General features: G+C 38.9%; 1 protein-coding gene across 8 annotated transcripts in view; it reads left to right on the forward strand.

The window, feature by feature from the left end:
• The window catches only part of LOC109096900 (bifunctional heparan sulfate N-deacetylase/N-sulfotransferase 2-like), a 98,150-nt gene that overhangs the window by 61,012 nt on the left and 13,905 nt on the right, over positions 1-23,233 (forward strand). For all 8 annotated transcript variants that reach the window (XR_006161494.1, XM_042768836.1, XM_042768835.1 and 5 more), the window contains one exon: positions 4,859-4,953. The gene's annotated coding sequence lies outside the window, so the exon portion shown is untranslated. The remainder of the gene's footprint in view (positions 1-4,858; positions 4,954-23,233) is intronic.

Genomic DNA, 23,233 nt, shown 5'->3' on the forward strand with positions numbered 1-23,233 from the left:
CCTTTATTTCATGTAATATAACAGGAGAGATCATTTTCTCCTCAAATCTCATTTGATTGTTTCCAGATATCAGAAATGGGCACTTTTGGGCTCATTTATTTTTAGGAAGTTTGCCTCTATTCAAATAATTTTAGCTGAATTGTCCAGAACCTACTAGCATAACTCATCCAGATTCTCTGATGAGCTCCAAACCTCTCTGCCCCGAGAAAGGAATTTTATATATATATACACTCACCTAAAGGATTATTAGGAACACCATACTAATACTGTGTCTAACCCCCTTTCACCTTCAGAACTGCCTTAATTCTACATGGCATTGATTCAACAAGGTGCTGAAAGCATTCTTTAGAAATGTTGGCCCATATTGATAGGATAGCATCTTGCAGTTGATGGAGATTTGTGGGATGTACATCCAGGGCACGAAGTTCCCGTTCCACCACATCCCAAAGATGCTCCATTGGGTTGAGATCTGGTGACTGTGGGGGCCATTTTAGTACAGTGAACTCATTGTCATGTTCAAGAAACCAATTTGAAATGATTCGTGTTTTGTGACATGGTGCATTATCCTGCTGGAAGTAGCCATCAGAGGATGGGTACATGGTGGTCATAAAGGGATGAACATGGTCAGAAGCAATGCTCAGGTAGGCCTTTGGCATTTAAACGATGCCCAATTGGCACTAAGGGGCCTAAAGTGTGCCAAGAAAACATCCCCCACACCATTACACCACCACCAGCAGCCTGCACAGTGGTAACAAGGCATGATGGATCCATGTTCTCATTCTGTTTGCGCCAAATTCTGACTCTACCATCTGAATGTCTCAACAGAAATCGAGACTCATCAGACCAGACACCATTTTTCCAGTCTTCAACTGTCCAATTTTGGTGAGCTCGTGCAAATTGTAGCCTCTTTTTCCTATTTGTTGTGGAGATGAGTGGTACCCGGTGGGGTCTTCTGCTGTTGTAGCCCATCCGCCTCAAGGTTGTGCGTGTTGTGGCTTCACAAATGCTTTGCTTCATACCTCGGTTGTAACGAGTGGTTATTTCAGTCAAAGTTGCTCTTCTATCAGCTTGAATCAGTCGGCCCATTCTCCTCTGACCTTTAGCATCAACAAGGCATTTTCGCCCACAGGACTTCCGCATACCGTTATTTAACCTTTTTTTGCATTTTGCCCATGACCCGACATAAGGCTAGTGGTTTAGAGAATGAATGGATGGATGGGTCTGCAGTGTTGTACTGTTATGTACTGGCTTTGAGGCAGATGTGTGCAAAAGCTGTGTCCAGTGCTGAAGAGAGTGACGGTATTTGTCAGGATAAGGAGATTATTTGACACCAGGTTCTCCTCTTTGCTTTTTCTCCTCTGCGTAGCAGAGATGATGAAATACCTTCTGAGAGGCTGAGTGGCTCTTCAGGGATGTGTGAGAGAGCTAAACCAGCCATATCTGTCCTGTGGTGATGCCTTTCTATCAGCCTTTTTATTATAGGATTTAAACAAATCATTTTTTTCACTTTCACATATCACACTGATGAATTTAAAGTGATTTCTGAATGGGCTTTATTGTCCCTCCGTTCGCCTTGACTCACAGAGCAGCTAATTTGTGATGAGACGGTTGCTCTCTTCTACATCTCTCTTACACGTGGCTTGGTTTCAGGTATGATTAAATCATTCACATGGCCCCCGTGTGGCGCAATTGTCACCTGTGCAGCCCACAAATTGGAAGAAGCGCTTATGAAATGTCACTGGGATTGCAGCATCTTAAAAGGGTATTTCGCTTATTACATCGCTCCTCCCTCCACTCATCTTTTATTTGTGAATTATGCCCATGATTCTGAGAGTTGCCACAGCAGCACAGCCCTCCACAATCTTCAGAATGATGATTTTCTAATCTTCTCCCTGTCATTGCACATGGACCGGTGTCGACGTCGCACCGCTCTCTCACGATTTCCTGCCGGAGCGGTGAGTCACAGCCATCCACACGCTGTTACACACACACACTCACCACTGCTGCTGGTTTGATGGTGTAGTGATGTAGAAACGGGAGCTGGGTTTCTTTGAAAGGTCATTTTAGATCTCTGTTGGCTTCTGTGTGTTTTTGCACGTGCAAACTGGCAGTGAGTGGAAAACTGCATAATGAGGGGGTAGATGATGCTTGTCCTCTTCCTGCCTGAAGATGCAGAGCTGTTACAGGCTGACATAAGTGTCTTCACTGCTGTCAAACAGTCAACCAATCAGCAAACTGTCTACAGGCTTAGGGATTTTAGCCAATCAATTAAGTGCCTACATGAACTTTAGACTCTGTTCTGTCATGCTGAGATGGGAGGACACTGTTTAGGTGTGGGCTATGGCAAAGGTCTTGTAGATGGATGAATCAGACTGTGTGTAGTATGGAGTGCACGATTTACACATTTACTGATATTTGCTATGTTTGTCACACAAATGTATTGAATTTCATTCAGTATGCTATTTGTGAATTAATTACATTTGGGGTTAAAATGTCTTAAACACTAAGCATCCTGCCTAAATGATGTTAAATTACAGCAGAAATTAGATCTGGAAATCTGCCAAGAACATGTCTAAATCATCTTTCACTCTTAAAACGTAAATAATTTTTTTTTCTGTTTCTTTAATTATTTATGTGATGACATTTTTTGACAATTAAATTGTAAAACTTCCCCCAAATTCCCATTATTGTGATGCTAAATAAATAAATAATAATAAGTTTCTTTACTTAAATGGTAAAATAATTATTATTCTTAATTGTAAAACATTGTGGTAGCATTTATTGTTCTGCCTTCACACTAATTAAAAAAATAATAATTTATGAAAGCATTTTTAATGCTATTTTAAGTTTTAATGTTTAAATACAAGAAGAAAACAATTAAGAGAATGAATTAGAGATTGGGAAGAGCATATCATGAATTGCCTCAAAATTGTCACAGTACAGCAAAGTAACGTTCTAAAATAATTAATTCTGCAAAATTATCCGTTTTCTGTATGCAATAGGGGAAGTGACCATTGTTTTGTGAAATTCCCCTTCATACTGTATTATTCTGTGGAAATACTGAGTGGTGCGGTAGTATGGTAATCGGAATATAATGTTGAATAGAACTGGAGAAAGCAAAGGACTGCACAGGAAACATAGTTAAATAAATGGGAAGGAGAGACATGTAGTGAGTGTAGAGTTGGGAGAGTGCTCACTGTTGCTGCTGGGAATCCTCCTGCGCTGATAGCCATGCTTCGTTTAGTTTCTTTATCAATATTGAATTAGTCAGTGGAGAGTGGAACATGGCTCTCGCTGGGACTTTGACACTGTGCAGAGGTTGCCTTGTGTGTATGAGAAGGAGAGACAGGATGAGTGCTGTTTAACTATACATGTCATTTTTGTAAATGTTTGGTTTAAATGGTGAATATTTTTTTTATTGAGGGGGGGGCTTGGGTTGGGTGGGTTGGATCAATAACATCCCTATTCTTTACCCAGGTAATTAAAACAGGCACTAAAAATATCACAAAGACAAATCAAAGTAAACCAATCAACTAGTTGTTAGACGATTTGTCATTGTCAACATTGTGACCCATCTCTACTTCCATGTGCAGCCATGTTGTTAGTTGACATCATGGTTAAAGTTTCCTCTGTTGGTCTTCTGAGAGAGGATTTGCATATTTCTGAGATCCATTAAACATTAAAATCTCAATCTGCATCAGCAAGAACAAAGGATCTTTCCTGGATACTTCCTCTGTTGTCTTTTCTGCCCACCTTCTTCTCTCTCTCTCTCTTTCTCTCTCTCCACATGTGTCCTTGTTTTCTCTCTCGGCCTCCTGTTGTGCATTACCAGCCAAAGAATAAAGCTCCAGCACAAATGCACCATGAGACAGATCACCATGAGGTCTCTGTTTTTGGAAGCCAGATCTGAACTGTATATCTTTTTCACTCTTCATAATGTTAAGTATGCATTTCTTCAGGAGTCCGGATGTCGTTGCTGTGTTAATGTGTGTGGTGATGTGTCAGGATGGTTGACTAGTTACCAGCTATATAACAACCAGCTAGTTGATTAGGGAAGATTATGTTTTTATGCTTTTGATGCAGAGATTTGGGATTTGCAACATCTCTATGAATGTTTTAGTGTGCTGCTCTGTTACTGTCTCCAAAAAGTTGCATTTCTCAATTCATTGTCCTTAAAGCACCGTTTCCATCGCCTTCTTATGTACACATTCACCACCTTTAACAGATTTAAAATGATCTCTATCAGCCCTCAGATCGCCTGCTGCGAGCAATGATCTGTTATTATACAGAATCCACAGGTGTTGTGGAGAGATTAAAGGACAGTATTTTATAGCTTATTCTTAATGGTGTGCCACTTTCCAGGTGTGTGTCAAGAAAGTCAAATATACACATATATATGTGATATATATATATATATTTAGAAATGCATCTGTTTAGAGTCTGGTGGACATGGCACAGTCATGGCTTTTCTAGTACTGACTTGTCAGGTAGCCATTCAGGCAGTCCACCGACAAGTCGATTAAAATATGTATGCACATGTCTCATCCACTCTTTGCCTTTGTTGAGCTTCAGTATCTGAGATCAAATCTTCCATTAGAGAGTCATTAAAAGACTTTACCTTTACCTCTTTTTTGTAGGTGTTTTTTTTTCCTGGATCTCTCTATTGATGTCAATACATGTACATCAGCACACACAAAGCTCTTTAGTGATGTTCAGATCATTGTCTAGGAGATAAGAGTGGACCGCCTGAGGCTCTTTAGTGATGTTGCAAGTGCAAATATTGACTGCAAAAGTGGCGCAACTGCGCAGGAGTCATCTATCAAACCCTCACCGCATGTCCTCTCTGTCCTCATTACAGGTGTCTGAACACACGCTGAGATTCACACACTTCCACCCAGGTCAAATCAACTAATGCACTGACTGATTTATCAAGACCAGCTACAGCTGCAAGAAGTAAGTGTTTTTGTTGGTTGTTTTTTGAACTGATCACTGAAATAATCCTGAATTGATCAATCAACTATGATAATTGGCCTAAATTGGTTTTATGTATTTATTAATTTATTTATTCATTCTTTCATTAATGATTTCATTCATTCTTTTTTCTTAAATGGGATGGTTTCCAAGGCTTAAAAATACAGATGACATGTGTAATAAGAATTTGGTTTTCTGTGATGTATTGAACATTGTCTTGAATTCTGCTGATAAAATGTGTCACATGGTAAAATTGTCGCGGACTAATATTAAATAGACCTTTCACAATAATTTTTTACATTTAAAGTTTAAAATTAAGTTAAAATGGTTTGAAAATTGTAAATAAATCACCATATGGAAACATTTTCTAGTAAAAATGTTTGTGTCTTTTAATATGACAAATTAAATTAAAATAGAATTCCAGCTATTGTTGTAAATCAAAAACAATAAAAATGAACAATAAAAATATATAATAATTTTTTCTTTTAAAATGTTGTTCTTGTTTTGTGATGGTGGCAGTAAACATATCAACAGGGCAAGTATAAATCTGGAAAAAGAAGATTTGCTGCTTAGCTTTTTTTTCTTTTTTTTCCCTCTCTTTCGTGCCATAGTTTCACTCTTATCTCAAGCCGGAAACTTTTAACAAAATGATTTCCCTCTTATTATACAGTACAAATCTGATGCAGAATTAATAGTGTGAACCTTGTACATCACTCATTTTGATCAGCTTTATCATCATTATTCATTAGCACCTCATATCAAAACATTCTTCACCTCTCACTTCCGAGTGGCTTGTTGGCATGGTAACAGTCTTAATTCTACTACAGTGAATGAAACACACACGAGTGTTTTCTGTCAGTCCTGCAGAGCAGCTATCCAAACCTCACTGTGACTGATCCACACAACCGCTTCATGCTTACTCTGAGGGCTCAGAAAGTCACATTTTATTTAGCCTAACTAGGCTTTTCTTTGAATCTGCTTAGTATGCGTGTGTTTGAATTGTGTATTGAGCCTTAGTGCTGCTCTTGAGCTGGTCAAATTTAAATGTAATTGACCTCAGAACCAAGAGGAGCTTTTATGTGTCTCTCTCAAGCGAGTGCTGCCAAAAGCACATGCACACTTCCAGGGCAGGTTATGGGCCAGATCTCCATAGAGGATACAAGCTCTCTAGGTCTTTGATCTCGTCCTCTCACACATTTCTGTCAGTGTGAATATGCAACCGGGTTCCCATTAACACTCACCTATGTAGACGCAGGAGTCTTTGTTTTATAAGAGAGACACAAAGAGACCATGAGTGCAGCGGAATTATCTTGATTTGATATTGTTTGCTCAGTTGAGATTGCATCAGTGCGTATTTGTCGTCCTTTGTCATCGTCTGCCTCTCTGTTCCTAGTTCTTATTCACTCGGCTTCTTTTTTTTTTTTTTTTTTTTTTTTTTTTTTTTAATGTATAACTGACAGCTTGTGGGTATTAACTCTGGATCTCAAATAATGAGAATGACTTGGCACAGTAAAAATTACTTTATGTAACTGAATGAAAAGACACTAAGAGCTGCCTTCTGTTGTTTGTCATATGCTTACAGGCTGTCTATACTGTGAGTAATCCTAATAACCCATCCATTGAATGGGGTATAAAAGAATTGATTGAAGCTGAATAGCATTGATTGGAGAGCTGGCAGAGAGAGATGTGAGCATTACTGTATAGAATCAGGTGTATTGTGCAACGGGCGCTCGATGTGCTCCTCGTCCCCCTCTGAACTCTGCTCAGACAGAATATGAGCTGAATTGCTGAGCGCAGCTCTGTCACGATAAAGACACGGGCCGTCGTGATCCATGACTCTCTTAGCCAATTGGAGAGCTGTCATTTTTTCCTCCCCTGACGCTGATTTGATTTAACTTTAGACTAGAAAATGAGTCTCAGGGAATGAGGGGATGATCAACTGGGTAAAAATAGATATATGTTCTAAACTAAATACAGTCTTCATTTAAATTGTGTTCTGATATTGATTCTTAATATCCCTGGATGCCTTTTTACAGCAAATTATTTTTTCCCCCTGTTTTGCTTCTTAATAGATTTGAACATTTCCACTTTGTGAATCTAAAAATAATTAGACGTATTTCAGTGATAAATAAGAATGGGTATTGTTGCTTGACATCTTTCGTCACGGATAATTGCTGGTGAGTAACTATGAAATAATACTTTTTGCAACAGTTATGAAATTGGCTGCTTGACATCAGAAGCGTTCTTATTAATACTCAAATTGTATCATTAAGTACATTTGAGTTTTAATTTACCAAATTTGATTTTCAATTAAATCTGTTCATCATATAAAGCAATAAAATCTTTTCAGAAGAATTCATATGGATTTCTTTTACAATGTTTTTATAAACTTTTTGAAGTATTTTTGGTGGAATGGGCTTTTGGTGGAGGGTCAGAAGGTTTCATAAAATATCTCTATTTGTGTTTCAAAGATGAACAAAAGTCTTCTGGGTTTGGAACAACATGAGGATGAGTAATAGATGACAATTTCGTTTTTGAGTGAACTTGCCCTTTAATTTTTCCACCATTAAAAAATACAGTTGCAGGAAAAATGATGTGACCAACACCTACAAACTCATCTCATTGTTTAGCTGAGTCCAATTAGCTTTCGGAAAAGTCATTAGCCTAGAGATTCACATACTGTACTTTTCCACCCAGCCCTGTGAATGTGTACACAGTGTACCTTTTTAAATCAGTTTATGCAGACTGTTTTTTAATTGTCCTAATTGAAGATCAGATAAATTTTATGACCAGTTTATGCAGAAATCTTTTTTTTGTGTGCACCCCTGAACTCGATCTGCATATCTCTATGGAGTACAGCTATAGAGATGTTCATAGAGATTCCTTATCAACATGCTCTGTGTGTGTGTGTTTATGTAGTGATCTTGCTGATTGTGTTGCCTGTGTGTGGGTGTACAAATGTGTGCGAATGCAGATATTTTCTTGCGAGTGGGTATGTTATTGTACTTGAGTGATTGTCATTGTTCTGTGACCTCTCTATTCTGAGTGTTTGAGAGAGAGAGAGAGAGAGAGAGTATAAATGCTTTAGTGTCCTGCTCTGTGAAGCTGTACAGTGACAATGCTCAACAAAAGCCTGCTCCTCTGTGTGTGTGGTCCCCGTAGTACCATCAGCTCTGCCAGGAAGAGAACTGTGGCCCCTGAACCTTGTCCCCGCCCCCATCTCCTCTCCTGTCCTCCTTCCTGCTCTGTGCCAATTAAGCGAGCACCTTACTGACTCTGCGTACCTCCAGGGACATCCTCTTAACCTAGACACTGACACCCAGTGCGAGGGAGAGATGTTACCTCATATTGAGGGCTCGGTTGACAAGATGTTGCTCTAAAGGTCCATTATAGATTTTGATTTGTCTAAATCAGACCTCTCTGTAAGGAAAGATTCATTATTCAGAGTGGCCTCGCATGCACATCCCCTCAATTGTATAATGCTGTCTTCCTGTATGTGTGTGTTGGAGAGAAAGAGACCAAGTTTAAAGGCAAGTTTGTGCTTGTGGGGTCCTCTAGGACTTTTGTGTTGCACGGTGGGATTGATCACAGCGTGAATGGAGGATACTGGCAAGCGTCCTCCTCAGACAGATACAGAGTGAAAAGATAACTGCAGAGAGGTTGTGCCAAGGAAATTTTAATTGGAGCAAACAGGCATTCCTGTTTTTGTTGGGGATGTGGCAGGGTCCTAAACCCTGGGCCAGGAAAACAGAATGACAATGCGGAGTAGAGAAAGAAAGTAAGGTCGCTCTCAGATATAAATGTATGCACCCCGTTGCTTTTTCTCACGCCTACTCACACTAATGAAGAGTTCATAGAGCCAGCGCTTGCCACTGATTGGCCAGCTATGACATCATGGCTTCGTATATTTTCAGCCTCAGACATCACGGACAGTTGGCTGCACGTCTGATGCATATGGCACACAAAAGTGGAAACACTTCAGAAGTTTCAAAGTCGTCATCGGATTGGTTGAATTATACAGGATTTCCGGGAGACGCGTGTGTCACGTTCTTTAAAGTTCTGCCTGGAAACAAAGATGTTGTGGCGCCAAACCCCCTTACGAAAGAAGAAAGCTGTCGTGTTTACAACTGTGATGACAAGCACTTATCAGCATCAACTAAACGCTGGATTCTCAAAAGTTTGTAAAATATTTCAAGTTCGCAGAACAGAACCCTTAAAATACGTCCGAGAGTTTTAAACACCAGTCTGTTATTGTGTTACATTCCCACGCCTCGAAACTTGTCGCTGAACGAAACAAACTGTGATTGTGACATGTCGGTCAAACAGCCTCGTCGGCGGGCCTTGGCTAAGCTGCCATCGATTCCAGACCTTCAGCACTCAGTCTGAAGGTCTGGCTACACGAGACTAGGCTTCGTATTGAAACCACTTTTTTTTTGTTGCACTGTATAACTGAAGCACCTTGGGTAGAGGATGTGGGCAGTCTGTGGATTTCTAACTTGACAGCGAGAGTGGATCTATTGTCAGTTGTCATTTTGCCTCTCTCGATGTCTTTGCACAGTGTGACCAATTAGAAAGCTCTAAATACCCATGTCACGATGACACTGGTGACAGGAGCTGGCCGTGATTGGCCACTGTGACATCTTGCTCCGAATATATCGGTTTTTAGCCTTCTCAGTCTATATACTTAACACACACCTACTCTGAGACACACGCATCTCTCTGCACAGTCTTTACACAGCAGCAGAGAGCAGTTGCCGGGCCTGATTGGAGCACTAAATTTGGTTTCATATTGCAATATAAAAGATAGCGACTGCATTGTATGACTAAAGAAAACAATTTGCCCTGTTTTGTAAATCTAGCCCTTAATCATTAATGATGCTATGTGAACTATTTATTGTTATTTGTCACTATGGTTACACACATTGATCAAGGTTATAGCAAGTTAGAGGAGTGGATTGACTATGTACCTATGCATTAGATGAGCTGTTGTAGCACTGTTTTTTTTTTTTCTTTTTTCAGTAGCTTGTATATATATATATTTATATTATATATATTACATATATATATACATATATATATATATATATATATATATATATTATATATATATATACACATATATATATATATATATATATATATATATATATATATATATACATATATATATACATATATATATACATATATATATATATATACATAATATATATACATATATATATATATATACATATATATATATATATATATATATATATATATATATATTATATATATATATATATATATATATAATATATATATATATATTATATATATATATATATAATATATATATTATATATATTATAATATATATAATATATACATATAATTTTTTTTTTTATTATTATAAACCTTGCACAAAAAAGATGAACTCGGATCATATGGTGGTATCGTGTTTTATCAGTATGTTAAGACTCACTGGCCAACTCAATGTAAGCAAAACTCAAAGTCTCATATTAACTTAATTGAAATAAGCATGCTCTGTATTTCATCACATTGATCAAGTGTTTTCACACTGTCGCTGGTCTTGTTTTTAATATATATATATATATAGAAAAATATACCGGTGTATCCGGTTAAAAATAGTAATTGTAAAGACCTTGTCAAGTTCCTGAGTTCTGGTTTATTTAGTTGCACTGTCTTTTTGCAGAAACCCAATCTGTGTGTGTGTGTGTGTGTGTGTGTGTGTGTGTGTGTGTGTGTGTGTGTGTGTGTGTCTGTGTGTGTGTGTGTGTGTGTGTGTGTGTGTGTGTGTGTGTGTGTGATTGTATTAAGTGCTGTTTTTGCCATCCCAGACTGAAAGGCACCTTGTGCCGTGTTGGAGATAAATGGTGAATCTCAAGGTACTGGGAAAACTAGCTTTAACTAATCACATAATTAAAGATGAGGCCCCTTTTTGACACGTTTGTATACTTTAAATTGGAATAAATAAAAATCCACCTCATGCATGAGCAGGACCAGTTATTGTAGGGATGCATAATATGTTGTTACAATCTCAAATTGAAATTAATGGGGGGTTTTTTCCTAGTATTGGTCCTTACTGAATGTTTACCGTTGCGTTATGTTAGATTACGTTTGCCATCATCTAGCCCAGGGGTTCTCAAAGTTTACATTAAAAGGTGTGAAATAATTATTACAAAACTTGTTTTTAATAAACATGCTTATAACTTTATATAACAATTCAACTTTATATATGCTAATTATCATATGCGTTTACTCTCTGAAAACTGTTACATAAAGTACAAATACAACTAAATGCCCAGTAAAGCAGTTCTCATGTAAATATTTTCTGTTTCTGAAATAGTACTTCAGTGTAACCTGAAGACACTTCAACTAAATTGCTAAAAACTTGAATTATAACTGCAATAAGCTGTTTTACAGCAGTGAATTATATTACTTTATTTATATCATGCAGCACAAACATCCGTCTGTGTAACAAAATATGGGCACATTTACAGACGAACTACATTCATGTCCATATGCCCAGACAGACAACAGTGATATGTTTTTGGAAACGCTGTTTTGTATTCATTCATTCACAAGTCTGTTGTGGTTCGATCAGTTGAATGTGCTGCTTGTTGGGCGAAATGATGACATTATTCTACTGAATGAAAGCAAAAAGGTTTATCCAAAATGTTGCTAGTTGCTATGCACTTTGTCTTGAAAAAAGTTGGCATAAACTGCAACACTGGTTCGTGTGCCCCTGAGTGTGTGTGCCACAGCGGTCTGAGTGATACGAGTGCACTTGAAATACGAAGTGGAGGCGGGTCTGGATCAAATTCCCTCCCGGTCTGGATCTGGACCAGAGTCCGGACTTTGAGAAGGCTGATCTAGCATGATGTCACTTTAACTTAAAATTAATCTTTAATGTCTTAATAAATATTACTTTTTTCATTCTCTAAATTATAATGATGTAATGTCTAAATTCAGTTGTAGCATTTGAAATGGCTGATTTTTAAGTTTGTAAGTTTTTTTTTTTTTTTTTTTTTTTTTTTTTTTTTGGAAAAATATTTTTTGAATTTCAATATTGATAATTTATTGGTTATCAAAATAATACTTCTAAAAAATACACTTATCAACTAGAATTGTAATATTGGTGCATCTCTACATTATTGTTTTTATGACCATTACTGTCATTTACGAGCACTTATGCTCATCCCTAGTATGTACAGTAGAGTCCATACAGTCATCAATCCCAAACACTGACAGTGTCAGCCTTGGAAAACCCCAAAATGATCCATCAACTTTTCTTTTTGTGGCTGTTTGCGTAGTGCTTTTGTAACAGAAGTAGGAAGGCAGTTACTTTATATGTCAGCCACCACTGAGACCTCCTGCCTGATTTCAGCTGAGTGCCACCATGACTATTGGAGGTAGTGTGCTCCCTTCAGCAGAGCTCCTTCAGGGGCTGCCTTTGATCAGAGCTTCCTGTGAACTCCTAAGCGACCCTGCATGCTCCCGCTCCAGGAGGACGGTCATTGCTAAGGGACATAGTGCCATCAGCCCTCCACCCCCTGCTGCCTCTTCTGCACACCGCCAGACATCAGAAAGCATAAAGATAGGAGGAAATAGCATCCCACTCTTAGGGCTTTTTAAAATGACTGGTCTCCTGCTCAGAGATGTGCTTGGTTAAAAGCCACTTCCCTCACATTTTTTTGAAGGTTATTCAAGAAGTTCTAGAAGTTTCTGACTGGAAGTGGGAAGAGAGCCATGGTTTCACTTCATACTATACAGAAGAGTTTCAGGAAAAGACAACGACAGGCTTCTCGCTTTTATTTTAGGCAAGTGACTAAGTACACTTTGGAAATGGAAAGTAAACAAGTTCTCTTCACATAACAGACCAGAGATTAAGTTAAAGAACAATCTGAGAGTTAATGGTACATGCCAACAACAGCGATTATGTTGCTGCCAGGATGCATTGCTTTTGAGCAACAAGGTGATGTGCATTAGCTAGTTTGTGCAATAGATTGTGGCAAATTTTCTTGCTGCTCAAACTCATTACACTTTTTTTCACCAAAATCTACTTTGCAACAATACTGCTTAGTGTTCTTGCATTACAAGTTGCTCATATTAGAATGCTAATGAGCATTCAGATATTGAAGCAATATTTGGCAGGTTCTCTGTACCCCAATATATAAGAAGTATACAACGCGCATATATAAAAAAAACCTGCTCTGCTTGACTCGGTCCTGAAGGCTGTCTTCACAATATGACTGTATGGCAGCCTGGAAATGGGATTTTGAACCCCTGTAGTAAAAGTGGTTGATCAGAGAGGGTAAGTGTGTAGGTTCTGTGTAAGGACAGGTGAGGTCACAGTCTACATCTGCTTTCTCTCTGTCCTAGATCTGCCATGAGGCCTGTGCTCACAGGTCAAAACTCAGGACGGGTTTCCTCTCCCTTATGTTTAGCAAGTGGAAACACACAGTACTCCAAAGACCAGTGCTGTCTAAATACTTGTAAAGCATGCATTCCAAAAATACCACACACACTTAACTCTTTTATTATGTTTGTTTAGTAGGTTTTCTCATAGTATATATACTAATTACTCAGTTTACAAGTACACTGGTAGGGTTTGATGTCAAATTGAAAGTCTGGGATTCAAGTAAAGCTGAAAAAAAAAAAAAAGTCTGATCATTTAACAAATAAAGTAATAATAAGTTTTAGGACTTTGAAAGAAATAAAACAAAGCATTTTTGACATGGCATATTTTACCAATTTGTCACATTGATAAAGTGAAAAGGTCAGGTTTTCTTGCCTCCATTGACGCACAAGATGCTCTTTTGAAATTGAAACATCATATGCACTATATCTATTTTAAAGTATAATCTTAATGTTAAAATGTTTTTATTATTATTATTATTATTACTGAGAAGGTTCTATAGCTGCTGGCTGGCAGATGTAGACTATTCAGTCATGCCTGTAACATCTTCAACCTTGACCTTGTCATTCTTCTGGTTTGATTTAAGAGCTAAGCTTTGGCCAGCACACTCAGAACTCTGTGTTCCCATATGAGAGGCAGCAAAGACAGAGTTAAATTGTGTAAACTGGACTCGACTCAACTCTCTCTCTATCCTCCTACGTTTATTCTTGACTTCCTAATGATGATATAGCTCAGCCTGTCACTCTCTTCCAGTCTCTTTAACTCTGTCTCTACTCAACTCTCTCTCTATCCTCCTACGTTTATTCTTTTAAAGAGCTATAACAATAATTTTTTTAGCATACAACGTCACGATAATGTTCTATTTCTTATAAGCACATGCTGCCGTTATGCCATCTGTCGCTTTAAATGCTCAAGCTATTTAAAGCAGGTTGGATTCTGATTGGCTGTCAATGTTTTTATAGTTTTCAGCTGGACAGAAAACATTATGAAAGTGATTCCCAGCAATATTGTCTGTCACTCTCTTCCAGTCTCTATCATATTCTATCATAACTTTAGAAATATTTTTACAACTATATCTTTATCGTTATAGTTATCATTGCTGGTTTTTGAACTGCATTTTGTCTTTTAAGTGTGTACGCACTAACAGCATGTTGCAGTGACAAAGAGACCAGGAGTCATTTGTTTTTAATAGGGGTTTTTGCCATTTTGATACCATTGAATATAACATTCAATTAGGAATGCCTACTAGTACCCTACCCATCTGTACAGCCTCCAGTCGTTAAATGGCAATCACACCTTTTTACACCATACAGGAACTTCTCTCAGGTCTTTTGAGATCAGGAAGCCTGGGGGTAATCCAGCGGATGGTGTAAGCCAGACAGGTGGTCAGATTCCTCAATTCTGCCTTCAGAGCAGGCACGTGTCCCCCATCCCACACACGCACACACAGTGGGTGGCCGGCTTTGCTCGCCTCTGCAGCATGCAGGAGCTAGGAGTTTTTTTTTTCTCTAAACAGCTATGTGCGGTGCTGCGGGGTGGGAACAACATGATCTTGAGGTAAAAGGAGCTCAGACATCCCCGCAACCTCTCCTGACCTTGATCCTTGTCACTCCAGCTTTCCTGCTTTCTCAGCTGGATCAGGCCCCACACCTACGAATATCTCCGAACCAAAGTCTTGGGCAACTGAAATATACTCGCAGATACCAGCCTAGTCACAGTGCAGTTAGCATGTGGCAACTAATCCTGCACATTCTCTTTCACTCACACACATACTCTGACCTCGATCGAACGCACTTCTGCATCGTGGCGACACTTCAGCGCTTGGATTAGCAGGGATGATAGGCATGACATTCTCACAGACAATGTAAATATTTTGACAAAGCCTTCCCGATGCCAGTGGGCACATCGTGGCTGCCACCTGTGAGAGAATGAGGGAGAGGCATGTCTGACTGACTGACTGCCTACTGCAGCACTCTCATGATGAATAGACCTTCTAATGAGGTGTCACTTTTAATCGTTATATATTTATTCTGCGTTAATGAAAGAGATTAGCCCTTCAATATTTTTCAGTGTGGGAATCTGTTTTTGTTTTTTACCCTTTTCCTCTCTCAGTGATGAAACTTTTATCTGCTTCCCTCCAGCCATTTCACCGTTGCAATGCTTGTTGTCATTTCTGACAAGATCTGGTCTCTCAGAGTCGTTTGATGTTAATTTAACAAAGAGTGTCAGTAAGTGTTGATGAGTAGAATTTTTCTGGCCATACTTTGAGTCCTGAATGTAACGTGTGTGGCCGCTCATAGGGAGTTTTCTCTTCAGCTGTCGCAAGGCTTGTGCAACATTTAGAATTTAATTAAGAATGCCTTTCAAGTTCCAATTCAGTTCTTGATTTTGAATCGAGCTGCTTTTTAAATGTGAGTAAGTAAAATTAACATCAGTTGAAATTCAGTAGAGATTCTTAAAATGTGTATTTTTAACTAGAAAAGCAAGGTTTGTCAGGACAAGCTTTCAGTGTTACCTTGAGTGATGGGGAAATTTTTAAGAATTTTTAAAAAGTCAAAGTTTGAAGGTTTTTAGGCTGTAAACACAGATAGATAGATAGATAGATAGATAGATAGATAGATAGATAGATAGATAGATAGATAGATGAATACAAATAGAACTTTTATATTAAAAGGAAGCCAATTCTTCAACTGATATTACAACAGATAAATGACAAATAAATGTCCTCCTTTTTTGAAAATTCCCAACATTATGGTAAAAAGATCTTGTTGTGGTACATGTAATTTGGATACTAGGTATCTAGAGAGGCTAATGAATGGAGTTCCTGAAACCAGCTAGTAATCATGAACAACTAAAAATGCTAACTGTGAATGATCTTCCAAAGCAAAACATTTCTGGCAAAAGGAAAGATAGGAAACGGTTTGATGGATGTTTTTAGAAAGAGGAATAATAGATTAAATTGATATTGTCTTCCCGCATTTCTTTTTGTCCATTAATACAAATACACTACTTACATATTCCTTTAGGAAAAATAATACAAAAAAGCATAATTATTTACCCATTTGCATCTGCAGAAAGCATCTATTACACTTTGTTTCCTTAGGGCCCTATTTTAACGATCTAAACGCAAAGTATAAAGCGTACGGCGCAGGTGCACTCAGGGCGTGTCCAAATCCACTTTTGCTATTTTAACGACGGAAAAACAGTTGGTGTCTAAACGGGTTGTCCCTATTCTCTTAATGAGTAATGGGTGTTTTTTGGGTGTAACGTGCAATAAACCAATCAGAGTCTCATCTTCCATTCCCTTTAAGAGCCAGTTGCGCTCGTGCCATGACGGATTTGCTATTTATACGGCAGAATTTGGCAAGCGCAAAGATAGAACGTGTCTCCGTGATGAAACGGAGCTGCTCGTGTGCGAGCAAATAGATAGCCTAATTCTGATACATGCGATGACTTTCCATTATGACATGTATGCATTTTTATATTTAATTAGCCTACAATAATTCTTATGCATTGCAATCCTTTAATTTTTAAATGTTTGTGTGCTGCTGTGCGTCCCTGTGTTTAATAAGCAGGGTGTACGCACGTTGTGGACCCGCCTATACTAACGCGCTCTTTAAATAACAAAGAAAAAAACACTGCTCCTTAAATTAGCAATGCGCCAGCAATGCACCAGAACACACCTCTTTTTTTAGACCAGCACGCCCATGGGCGTACAAATGGGCGCAAATGCATTTGCTAATTAAACGACGTGGGGCTGGACATGAAAATGCGAACGGCGCCGGACTGAAACAAGCAAACACACTTGTGCTGCGCCTTGTGTCGCATTGCGCCGGGTGTATGATAGGGCCCTTAGTGTTAATGTTAATATTTATGTAGACTGTTTGACTTCTTGGGCACATTTCTCCTTGTGATGTCACCATTTTTTATAATTTTTTTCATTATCTACTTTTATATTTACTGCAACATAACAGTCTGATACAAAAGCTTGTGCTTTCTGTTTTGTTAGCCTAGTGATAAACTGCATCTAAAGTAATTTATTCCAAAATCATCAGGTACATAAGCTAGACTTGCAAAGTCATTTTTTTTTTTAATATACACAGAGTGCCCATGAGCATGGTAAAGTAATTGGTTTCATAATGTCGATGCTGATTTTATTCACATCACTGGCTGTCACCATAATACATCCCATCCTATCCTAAGATCGCAGCTCTCATAAAAACTACTGTCCAGATTTGGAGACTTCCAATTTAAGCTTGTCCCAATTGTGTTAGTTTTTTAGTCTCTTTGTCCTCTTCAGTTAAGTCTGGCTTGCTAATTGCGGTCCTATAATCCCACAATTAACAGAGACTGTGCTGCAAGCACTATCAGGAGATCAGCGGCCTGCGACAGTGAACCCTGCTGGAGCTCTTCAGCATGCAGCTCACATCAGTAAATCAGCTTAGTTTGGGTAATTCCTTTTCAGTCACTCATAATACATTCTGTTTTTGCACTATTTTCAGAGAGGCAGAGAGAGAGAAGCCGGCATTCTCAAAAGCCAAACACAAGCAGGGCTTTATCAGTACTGCGGCCCTCATTCTCACGTAGCAAATGGACGGGTAAAACAAAGACTTTAAAGACATAGTTTAGCCACACTTCACATGCCCAATTGAAGTCTGAGTGGGATGAGAAGAAGCAGAGAAACTCCATCCACACTAAAAGAAATGCATAGATTTGATAGACAGAGTTCAGCTTTTTTCAGTTTTCCCCTCTCAGCTGAGATTAGAAATGCCATGAAGAAGATAAATGAGGGTGGGGGGGAGTTTTAACCTTTTTTCTTTGGCTTTGTCCCGCCTGTGTTTCATGCACTGGAGTTAGTCTGTTTGGTGTTATTTATGGTGAGTAATCAGAAAGGGGCAGCGACCTGTGGAATTTGACGGTCAGCATTGTAGTGTTTGGGTAGCGAGGGCTTGACCCTGGGGTTGCTGGGGCAGAGAGGCTGAGGAGAGGGTCCTCTCATGGTCGCCCTTCATCTCTTTGTCCCAAACGATTGTGGTTCAGAGAACGAGCATTGCTGTCGTCACCCTGCAGCTGACTCAAATTCAGGGTTTGAAATTATAGCTCTGATAAAGCCACAATCTCCAGGTGTTTGTAAAACATTTCCTTTGATTAAAAATAAGATGGGTTTTTTTTGTTTTTTTTCGAACGTCCTCCACAGCTTGTAATTTCTGTAAATAATTTGCATGTAAATTGCCCCACAGGACTGAATCCATCTAAAGATTGTTTTCTGCTATTGAAACATTTTGTTATTGTAGAAGCAGTCTGTATTTTTTCACTTAAAAATTGGATGTAGCAGGTAAGCTGCAGGCTCATTAAATTTCTCCACACATAGAAGCCGTTTAAAGTGCTCTTTTTTTCTTTTACTTAGTATTGTTCGAAGCAGTCTAGTTTTCTTTTAGGTGTGTGTGTGTCTGTGTGTGTACAGGCATGATGTCCAAAGGCCTGCACACCTGTGGCTCAAATTCAGTGTGACCTTGGGCCCTTATGATAGCCCCCTCCTCCAATTTACCCAGAGACCTTAATTCTCTGCCAGTTGTGTTTGGAAGCCCCCTGCTGGTCATTTTTTATACACTGCACCATCAGTCCTGGAGGCTAATTATGGCTGTTTGCCAAGGCCAGCATCACTATTTGCTCATGGTTGGGGTTAGAGATTGAAAAAGGCCCTTAACAACAAGTATTAAAATTAGGTGTGTAACATGTCCTGCACCATTTGTGCTACAGAAATCACCAAAATCATGTGGTTTGTTGAGGTGAGTTGCACTATTAAAAGACTTTTTACTTGGTTGTGGCTAATATGGGTGAGTAGGCTTTCATTTTAGTAGGGGCCTTAGCCATATATTGGGACCAGTACATTATAGATACTTGGTGGGCTCATTTGAAATGGGTCATTAAACAACCACCAGAACACCCTTCAACCACAAAAAAATAAAAAAAGCAACTTACCAGTTGTGTAGAACTAGCTTGGCAACCACCCACATCACCTTAGCTTAAAGGGATAGTTCACCCAAAAATCAAAATTATGTCATTAATGACTCACCCTCATGTCGTTCCAAACCTGTGAGACCTCCGTTCATCTTCGGAACACAGTATAAGATATTTTAGATTTAGTCCGAGAGCTTTCTGTCCCTCCATTGAGAATGTATGTACGGTATACTGTCCACGTCCATAAAGGTAATAAAAACATCTTCAAAGTAGTCCATGTGACATCAGAGGGTCCGTTAGAATTTTTTGAAGCATCGAAAATAGATTTTGGTCCAAAAATATCAAAAACTACGACTTTATTCAGCATTGACTTCTCTCCCGGGTCTGTTAGGAGCGCGTTCACAACACTGCAGTGTAGTGATATCCGGTTCGCGAACGAATCACTCGATGTAACCGGATCTTCTTGAACCAGTTCACCAAATCGAACTGAATCGTTTGAAACGGTTCGCGTCAACAATAAGCATTAATCCACAAATGACTTAAGCTGTTAACTTTTTTAACATGGCTGACACTCCCTCTGAGTTCAAATAAACCAATATCCCGGAGTAATTAATTTACTCAAACAGTACACTGACTGAACCGAGCCAGATAACGAATGAAACATTGACTCGTTCTCGAGTCAAGAACCGTTTCTGTCGGACGCGTCCGGTTCGAGAAACCGAGGAGCTGATGATACTGCGCATGCGTGAAGCAGACTGACACACAGCGCGTCTGAACCGAACTGGTTCTTTTGGTGATTGATTCTGAAACGATTCTGTGCTCATGTTATGAGCGCGGGTAAACCGAAGGCTTGAATCAAGGGCAATCATCGCCAATGAAGTCATTACGTCGAGCCGCAAAAGAACTGGTGAACCGTTTTCGGCAACCGGTTTATTGAATCAAACTGTCCGAAAGAACCGGTTCGCAGAGAAGAACAGAACTTCCCATCACTACCGGTGATCCGAAAACCGATGCAACCGGTTCTTGACTCGAGACTTTCTGGACGTGGACAGTATACCGTACATACATTCTCAATGGAGGGACAGAAAGCTCTCGGACTAAATCTAAAATATCTTAAACTGTGTTCCGAAGATGAACGGAGGTCTCACGGGTTTGGAACGACATGAGGGTGAGTCATTAATGACATAATTTTGATTTTTGGGTGAACTTTATCCCTTTAAAGGCTTTTATTTTATGAAAATGTAAAAATGTAGTTTGTATAAAATGGTGTGGATGCATTTACTTTCCAGCAGCTGTTTTGATCAGGTTTGGATCTGATTTCTGTTAGTGGTCAAGATACAAGACAAAGGCAGATTGAGTTGTTCTGCCATAATTAGGTTAGAGCAGAAAGAAACTGGAGTGATGGAAATCTGAGAGCCCACAAGGCCCACATACAAGCTCAGCTTGTATGGATTAGGGGTCAGAGGTCATATTGCTCATGGGTCAGTGAGGCATGGCAGTCTTGCAGGGTAATTTATGCAGCACCAGAGGAACTAGCTCTCTCCTGGTTGGTAATCTTGTGATGTACATTTAAAACAGTGTGTTTTTTTTGTAGCTAGAAATGAAGACGGACAAAGTTTTATCCAGCTGTATTTACTCAGTGCAACTTATAACATCCAAGTGAAAGATATAACACTATCTTGTCAGAAAAAAAAAAAAAAAAGATTCACTGAGTTGGAAAAAGAATCACCCCCCTCCTAAAATGACTTGTAAACTCATTCAGGTGTAGCTAATTACCTTCTCAATGGCACACAAAGCCATATGACTTTCAACGTTAATGAGCTGCAGTTATTTTGATTAGCTCAGCATGAAAAGAGCTTTCCTGGAGCACTTCTATCCTTGGTAGTGCAACTGAAGCAAACGATCAACTATGGGGTGGCAAGGCACTGTCAAAAGATCTCAGGGATAAAGTTGTGGACAGGCACAAGTCAGGAGATAGATACAAAAAAATTCCAAAGTTTGTATCAATGCCTAGAAGCACAGTGAAGTAGAAGGTATTTGGTACAACACAGACCCTCCCTGGATCAGGATGTCACTCCAAACTGGATGAAAGAGCCAGGAGGAAACTGGTCAGAGAGGCGACCAAGAGGCCTACAGCAACAGTGAAGCAGTTGCAGGAATTTATGACATTGTGTGCATGTGACAACAATATCACAAATTCTTCACAAATGTAGCTTGTTTGGGAGGGTTGCAAGAAAAAAGTCACTCCTCAAGAAAGGCCACATGCAGTCACGACTGAGCTTTGCCAAAACACACCTTGAAGATTCTGAGGCAGGTGAGACTAAAATTGAATTATTTGGCCTCAACACCAAGCGATATGTCTGGCAAAAATCCAGTTCAGCTCACAATCCAAATAACAACATTCCTCCAGTAAAACATGGAGGTGGTAATATCCTGTTATGGGACTGGAGCACTTAAATGGATGGAAAAATGGGTGGCGTAAAATACCGTCAAATTCTTGAGGAATGTCTGCTGCCCTCTGCCAGAAGGTTGTCAGTGGGAAGAAAGTTTACCTTCCAACATGACAATGACCCAAAGCACACAGCAAAACTGAGCACACAGTGGTTGAAGGAGAAAAAGGTGAATGTCCTTGCATGGCCTAGTCAGAGCCCAGACTTAAACCCCATTGAAAATCTGTGGAATGAATTGAAGACTGCTGTCCACAAATGGTCACCATCAAAACAAGAGTGGGCAAATATTGCAAAGTCTAGATATGCTAAGTTAGTAAAGACATATCCCAACAGACTAAATGCTATAATTATTTCAAAAGGTGTTGTGTGGCATATCTTCAAGGTGATAACATCTTTATGCACCTGTCCACACCCCGTTTAACATGGTTCTGTATTAGCAAAAAAATCTGTCACAGGATATTGAGACAAAACTTCCCATTTTGCAGCTAATTACAGAACCATTCTAATAAATGTCCTGCTTCTCTTCATTTCTGTGACTCTCACACTTCAGGAGTACATATTCATACCAACAGCATTTTAATACATGGAAGTCCGCAAGTCACTGTATGTGTATACAACCGGTCAAAAATATGGAATTATTAACATTTTAATGTTTTTAAAGAAGTCTCTTATGGTCACCAAGGCTGCATTTTATTTGAGTAAAAATACAGAAAAACAGTAATAATGTGAAATATTATTACAAATTTAAAATAAAATGTTTTCTTGTTTTTATGTAGGGATGCACGATACAATCATGAACAACGGCTCTGTGTAGTAAATGCTGCTCCACGGTAAAGCATGCACGTGTAGAAATTTACCACTGATTACAGAACCAGCTTTACTGACGAGATGCACATTAATATTGTGCCGATATTTATCGTGCATCACTGCATCCCTAATTTTATGTTTAAAAATATAATTATTTCCTGTCATGGCAAAGTTGAATTTTCAGCAGTCATTACTCTAGTTCAGCAAAAACTTTTTTTTAAAACTTTGATAATAAAAACCCTTATTAATAATTGAGCAATAATAATAATCAATAAATGACCACCAAAAAAGCAAATTAGAATGATTTAAACATTTTTTTTTTAAAACATCCAAATACACCGCTTTATTAATTAGCAGGGACATTTTGCTGCCTCTTGCTTATTGCTCATCTACTTTCTTGACTGGCTTTTATTCCTTGTACATGTTTTCTCTTTGCATCTTATTTCCTCCCTTAGTCACACTCCCCATCTCATTTCCTCTTGTGCTTAAGTGTACCATTGCTCTGCAAGCTTGTTTGTTTACTGACTAGAGCAGTATAATAAACACAAGATATGCATGGCCATCCTGATCATTTCCTGGTCGAGTTCAGCTCTGAATAGTTCATGATTTGCATTCTCTG

This window comes from Cyprinus carpio, chromosome A13, assembly GCF_018340385.1.
Source record: "Cyprinus carpio isolate SPL01 chromosome A13, ASM1834038v1, whole genome shotgun sequence".
Taxonomy (NCBI): Eukaryota; Metazoa; Chordata; class Actinopteri; order Cypriniformes; family Cyprinidae; genus Cyprinus; species Cyprinus carpio.